Source organism: Bos taurus, chromosome 5 (assembly GCF_002263795.3).
Source record: "Bos taurus isolate L1 Dominette 01449 registration number 42190680 breed Hereford chromosome 5, ARS-UCD2.0, whole genome shotgun sequence".
NCBI lineage: Eukaryota > Metazoa > Chordata > Mammalia > Artiodactyla > Bovidae > Bos > Bos taurus.
The window spans coordinates 83,827,741-83,834,878 of NC_037332.1; the positions used below are offsets into that span (position 1 = coordinate 83,827,741).

The 7,138-nt window shown below is 46.8% G+C and overlaps 1 non-coding gene across 1 annotated transcript; it reads right to left on the reverse strand.

The window, feature by feature from the left end:
- Positions 1-1,192: 1,192 nt before the first annotated feature.
- On the reverse strand, positions 1,193-1,267 carry MIR2436 (microRNA mir-2436). Its single transcript, NR_031050.1, has one exon. It is a non-coding gene; the product is annotated as a microRNA mir-2436 (primary transcript).
- Between the last annotated feature and the right edge of the window lie 5,871 nt (positions 1,268-7,138).

Consider the following 7,138-nt stretch of genomic DNA (forward strand, 5'->3'; position numbering starts at 1 on the left):
AAGATCTCCCTCTTCCCTTGTGGCTCAGCTGGTAAAGAATCCGCCTGCAATGCCGGGAGACCTGGGATCGATCCCTGCGTTGGGAAAACCTCCTGGAGAAGGAAAAGGCTACCCACTCCAGTATTCTGGCCTGGAGAATTCCATGGACTTTATAGTCCATGGGGTCACAAAGTGTCAGACACGACTGAGCGACTTTCACTTCACTTCACAACTTTACGGTTTCAATTTGAAGTCTCTTAAATACGGGTATGCACGTGTATATACACTGTCAAATGCTGAGTATCCACCAGGTAACTCTAAAACTTGGCTTTCACATGCGGCTTTACAGGTTCAAGCAGTGCTTCAAAAGCTAGTTTTGACAGGGGGACTGCAGTTTGGATTAAATTTCTGAAGACCTCAGTTACTTCGAGTAATTATAAAATTCCCTCTGACAGGGGGTTTTAAAGACACCGGCTTCTCTTTCGGTGGTTTAAGCGGAGTTTTGTTTTCGAGTATATATGTGTCTTAACGGGGCTTATCTGCACAGCTATAAAGTAGCTGTGTGGTCCGCATGAGACCAAACTGGTGAAGAAACCCGACTAGCCACCCGCACCCTGGCGAGCTCTGCAGATACAAGTGGGCGCGATAAAGGACCTATTTCTGAGCTCTGTGTTGGAAACGTACTCATTTAAAAACTGGAAAACCAACTCTAGTTATGAAATCGCCGTTCGAGCGCGGCGTGGTGGGGGGAGTTAAAGCAAGAGGGGAATAATGTCATCAGCCGGCAGATCTTCAAGGAGCTCTAGGATTGGAAAGAGAGACGCATTCTTAGGTTGCCTAGCGATAAATCGGCCGATGATATCATTCTCCCGGAGGCCTGTCTCCCCCTCCCGTCCCCGCCTGGCTTTCCTTCCTCCGGGCCCCCTCCCCCTTCTCTCCCCCCTCCCACGCCCGGGTTCAAAGTACAGCCGAGCCGGGTGAGGGATCCTGGGCCGGACGCGGCGCTGTCACGTGCACGCGCACATGCCGCGGCGCACGCTGTGCGGCACGTGAGAGGGGGCGGGGCGGGGACCTGGAGACTCCGGCGCGCTGCCTTCTGCGCGTGCGCGGTGGACCCCGTTCCCTCTCCCCCTCTACCCCCAGAAGAAACGGACTCGAGGGAGCCGGCGGGTGGCTGGGGTGGACTGGAGGGCGGTCCGGCCGAGGGCAGAGCAGAGGGTTGGGCGAGGCGGTCGGGCGGGGACGGGGACGGGGACGCGCCCTCCCGACAGCTGCGCCGCACCCTGCTTCTCCGAGTCCTAGCGGGCCGGCCCGCGGTAGTCATTCCTCCCGAATTAAAGCTGGCTGTGACTCCGCGCTCCTCGAACCATTCTGACACAGCAGTTTCCGAGCAGCCCTGCCGGGAGCGGGTTAGAGGAAGGTCGACAGCCGCCCTGGAGGGCCTGGGGGCGGGAACTTCATGCCTGGACTGGCCGCAGCCGGGGGAAGTGACAAGCTAGGGGGTGGGGGTAACACCCTGTGACACACCCGGCGGTGCCGGGACGCGGGCCAGACCCTGGCCTGACCTGGGCACGTCTTGTTGGAGAAACCTCTGGCAGTGGCGGGGGGAACGTTGGGGGGGGGGGGGCGGAGTTTGGGGGGAGCATCTTTCATTGGTCTCAGTTTTGCAAATTGAATTCTCATTAATTAATCAGTAGGGGATTTATTTGTGATAAATATATTGGGACTTTCCAGGCAAGGTGTAAAGTAAAAGGAGTGATTCTGTGGCCCTAAAGGATTCTGCAGGGTGCAGTAAAGTGGAGGAAATTATTCAGGGGCTGGGGGATGGGTTTTATGTTATATTTTCCAAAATTACTTAGAAACGCTTTCTGTTAGGAAAAATGAGCAAGTCTCACCCTTCGGCTTTTTGAAGTGATCTCAGTAACTTGATTTTGTAACACGTCTGGAAACGTGCATGTTTATAAAGGATCTAAAGTGAGTAATTCCTCTGAAGGAATGTGGAGTTCGTTGAGGCCCTTTGGCCAAGCGGGTGCACACGGCAGTGTTACAAAGATAGAGAAGCCTCACTACCCCTTTGCAGATTTGGTTCGGGTCATGTGATGGAAAGTGAGCTCGGGGGTTGCCAATAATATTTGGACAAGTCAGGTGCCAGTATTTGCTAAGACGTGCTAGAGTGGTTGTGAACTCTCCAGAGTAAAGGGCACACTGAGTGCCACCCTGGAGGCAGACTGTTGTGAGCAAACAGACATTCACAAAACGAATTCATGGTTGTTTGCCTCCTAATGATATGTATGCGCAATGTCTTGCAGGTTGAATTTGAATAACACTTCTGTACCACCCAAAGTGTTTGTAGGAGACAGCTTAGTTATCAGTAATACTCTGAAAGTTGAAAAAGCAAAGGTAGATTTTGAACATTCAGTCAACAAATATCTATCAAGCTCTTAACTATATGCCAAGCATTGGCTATATAGCAGTGACTCATATAGACATTCATCACCCATCATGGTGCTCAAAACTTGCAATGAAGCCTTGTAAGTTTCCAGGCATTTGCCAACCAATTATTATTTATGGCCTCTAGAGATCATATCTCTCACTGCACTGGATTTTTTTCAGTTGGTACTTAGGAAGATACCAGGCAAAAGGCATCAATTCCCCTCCCCTCTCCCTTCCCTCACCTCTTGGAGCCTACTAGCCTCGCTGCTGCTCTTCCAACAGGACAAGCTTGATCTTTTCCCAGAATGTGTGCACTGCCTCATCCATCTGCCTGCAACACTCAATCCCCAGAAGGGGGATAGTTGACTCCAACCGCACCCCCACGTTTTTTTAGGTCTTTGCTCAAATGCCAGTTTCTTCAGAGAGGTTGCCCCTGAGCAGCCTGTAGGCAATATATAAAATGCCACTTATCTATCATTTTATTTTTGCTCTTTTTTCTTCATAGCAGGAATCACCCAGACATCATGTATGTATGGATTTGTATGAATACACAGACATATAATTTGTTCATTGCTTGTCTCATTGGGATGAACATGGACTTTATTTTGTTCGCAGCTCTTTGTCTAATGCCAAGAATGGTATCTGGCAATAATTTATTGGAATGACTACCAAATGGTACCTGGCAATAAATAAATATTTATCTGCACTGGTTGATGCTGCGAGCCGGCTTTCTATAGTTGCAGTGATCAGGGCCACTGGTCATTGTGCTGCATGGCCTTCTTATTGTGATGGCTTCTCCTAGATCACTGGGCTCTAGGTGCACAGGCTTCAGTGTTGCAGCACATAGGCTCAGTAGTTGCGGCTTGCTGGCCCTAGGACACACAGGCTTCAGTAGTTGTGGAGTGCAGGGGCTTTGTCCTTCAGCAGCGTGGAATCCACCCAGACCAGGGATCTACTAGAGTCCCTTGCATTGGCAAGTGGATTCTTATCCACTGTGCCACCAGGAAAGTCCTATTTGCCTTTTATTTTATTTTTTTTTACTAAACAGGTATTGATCTTAGATAAACATTTGCTGGATGAATGAATGAACATCTCTGGCAAGCATTTCAGCTTGATTACCTCACTAAAGACAACAGAACACGGCCTCTCAAAGCAACCCTTGCATGTTAAAGTTCATTTCCTCAACACTTATTGAGCACCTGGGTGACACAGAGCCACCAGCAAGTGGTAAAGAGTCAAAGGCAGTTAAAGCCTGATACCTGCAAATGGGAAACGACTTGGGAGTGATTTGGAGGCTGATTGAATTTTATTGTTGCAATAACATTATAGATACGGTATTTAAGCATTAATAGATTTCCCCTAACAATAGAATTAATATCATTTCCATCTTAGTCCAAATGATTACAAATTATGGTTAAAAGAAATTGTTCACTAAACTGAAATACCTGCTTTGAAATTAAAAATTAGACTGAGCATTTTCCCATCCCCTGAGGCAACCTGTAGACGTAAGTTTCAAAGATTCTATCTCAGCTGTCAGATGGCTGCTGAGCCTGCGAGGAAGTGATTGCGACCCTCAGACTTCAACCCATGATAGAATTTACAGTACATAGGGCTTGAAGGTCCCCAGTACTTCTATTCTTCATTGGCTTTGCCAGGTGTGATAACCTTTGTCCCTTAGGCAATGAGCTTCTTCATGGGGAGAGCCAGTCAGTATTTGTCAGTGTATGCTCAGCATCTAGCACAATGCCTGGCATACAGTAAGCACTCAATAAATGGCTGATGAAATCCAAACTCTCCTCTCCATTTCCACAATTGTTGTCCTAGTTCCAAGTATTATCGTCTCACACCTGGATTATTGCAAGAACCTGCTCAGTGGCCTTTTTCCAGTCTTTCTTTCCCATGCATTGACCGCACTGCCAGCTCAGTTAACTCTTTCAATATCAACAGGGCACTAAAGAATAGTTAGAGACAACCCATTACAAGAAAAAGTCATGAAAACTTCAATTTCCCTTCTAGTTTCACTTCCCTTGACTCTGCCCCTTCTCCTGTTGCCCCCTACCAGACGATGGGCATCAATTGCCCTAGTTGCACTGAACTATCACAAGTTCCTTAATATGCTTTGTACTGTCAAATGTTTGTCTTTGGGTGAAATAACCTTATTTGGAAGTCTCCTACTCATGGGTCAAAACTCAGCCCAAATTACATCTCCTCTGTCAAAACTTCCAGAACTGTCTGAATCAAAAGGGAACCTCACCCATTCCTTTGCTTTGTGTTCTCTTAGCCCTTTCTTTAAATCTCCACTTGGCTGTTTAAACTCTCACTGCACAAGCATGCGTGTGCAAGAAATGATGTCCTTATTTCTCTCATTAAGTCTAACTTCAAGCCACCTCCCCAAGGGCTGGTGGGAAGAAATCTCAATCACTGTGGGCCGTCCTGCTTCCACCCTCCTTAGGATTTCACAAGGACTTGGGACCCCAGGATAACAAAGAAAGGTTCTCTTCATACTCGTACCGTCTGAGATACTTGTCAGTGTCTAAGACTGCCACTCTCGGTATAGTCTTTGCTGAGGCTGGGGATCCAGACCTTAGGGGCACTGAGTCCCCATTCCCACTTGGGCCTTTGCCACATCAAAAGAACTGTAGACCTGTGACCCCAATGCCTTATTGCTTCTGCCTCTACTCCTAAGGTAATCTCCAACTTTGGAGAGGGTTATAGGAGCCAGGCAGTTAACTTAAATGAGTGATGTTGGCTGAGAATAAGACCATAGAGAATGACAGGGGTCACAGTGAACTGGAGGTTGTACCCCCGTAAGAGAGGCAGACATTACTCCAACTAATTGTAGCCAGGTGAAAAGGTCGCCCAGGACTTCCAGGTCACTGGACTTAGAATCTGAAGTCTAGATTTTAATGTGAAATCTACTCCCAGAATGTTGGCAACTATTTTTAAAAATCTCAAAACACTATTCCTTATAAATGAAGCATGTCTGTCAAAAGTATTAGCCTGGGGAAGTCACTCTGAGACGTCTGCTTTAAAGGAGGGTGGCAGTGGGGTGGGAGGAAGGCATGATGAGAGGTTTTCTTCAAGCATTTAACCCCAAACGTCCCTGATACAAGTAGCCCTGAAGCTATTCTTGAAAATGGGTGAAGGGAAAAATGCAATGAGAACATTGATAATGTCTCAATAAATTACCCTGTCACCCTGGGATTGTTCACATTGTGTTGTAATTAACTGGGTGTGTCTTCCACACCCAAACATTGCTCCTGCTCAGATTGGCACCATCTCCAGCCTCTCTTGGACTTCGCTGCTGTGACTGTTGATTTGTCCTTAGCTCCTTCTCATATTTCCTTAATGACCCTCTGTCTCAGACCTTTGTCCCACTTACCTCAAGTCCTCTGCGAATCTTCCCAGTCTCGGGAAACTCCTACTTCAAATCATAAGGCATCATCTCCCCAGCTCTCACCCTTCCTACCTACCTCCTTCCACACCCTCGTTTTCCTTCCTGCCACTACAGAGGAAAACGTCACCCTTCTGTTCAGAGCCAGCCCTTCGATTTGTGTCACTGATGACTGTTAAACCACCACTCTCCTTTCCACACGGTGAGTCCAGATTTCTGTTAAAGGAGTTCTGTTATTCATTCATCATTGTATTCCTGGAGTCTAGTACACTGTCAGGGACAGGCAAGATGCCTAATAAACATTTACCAAATAAAGTGTGAAAGTGTTAGTCTCTCAATCGTGTCTGACTCTTTGCAACCCCATGGACCACAGCCAGCCAGGCTCCTCTGTCCACGGAATTCTCCAGGCAAGAATAATGGAGAGTAAAACGTAACCACCCCCACTTTCTTTTTAAAATCTGGGGGCTATAGCCCAGTTCCTAAAAAATTGTCTAGATACGTAAGACAACTGTTGACACCCGATGCTTCATGTGTATTGATGTAGAGACAGTAGTTTCCCCTGACTCTTGAGTGTGGGCTAAATTTGGAGGAGATAATCCAGGCCCAAATGTGGCTGGCAGGCTAGGGAGTTCCTCCTGGGTCAGGGCGGTGCCCTGACTCCAGCTGTGAGTCTGCTGTATTAATACCTCCTATTTGTCTTCTCTGATTACTGCTGGTGAGGCTGGCTTCTGGCACTTGCTGAGGAGAGCAATGGGGAAGCCTCCACGTCCAAAGTGTCACATTGCTCTCTGTCCCCTTGGGTTCCACCTAAGGACACCACTGCTGAGTTACCAGATTGTCCCCTGGAGAAAGACTATAAAAGCACTAAGCTTTCTTACCTCTTATATGTTTTGAGACATTTTTCTATTCTCTTTTCCTCCAACTTTAAAACCTTTAAAAAATATATTTTGATGGTATTTTAAAGTCTGTATAAATTAATTATATTTATCTTTAATCCTATTCTCATATTCTATTTTATATCTTCCTTATTACCCTGTTCACCTTCAACCTTTTTTAATTTTGATCTTCATCTGTTTAAAATTATTTCATAATTAACTTTCATTCTTATGTTAATTTTAATAGTTATTTTAACCTTCTACTGCTAAGTCACTTCAGTCCTGTCCGACTCTGTGCGACCCCATAGACGCCAGCCCACCAGGCTCCCCCGTCCCTGGGATTCCCCAGGCAAGAACCACTGGAATGGATTGCCATCTCCTTCTCCAATGCATGAAAGTGAAAAGTGCAAGTGAAGTCGATCAGTCGTGTCCAACCCTCAGCGACCCCATGGACTGC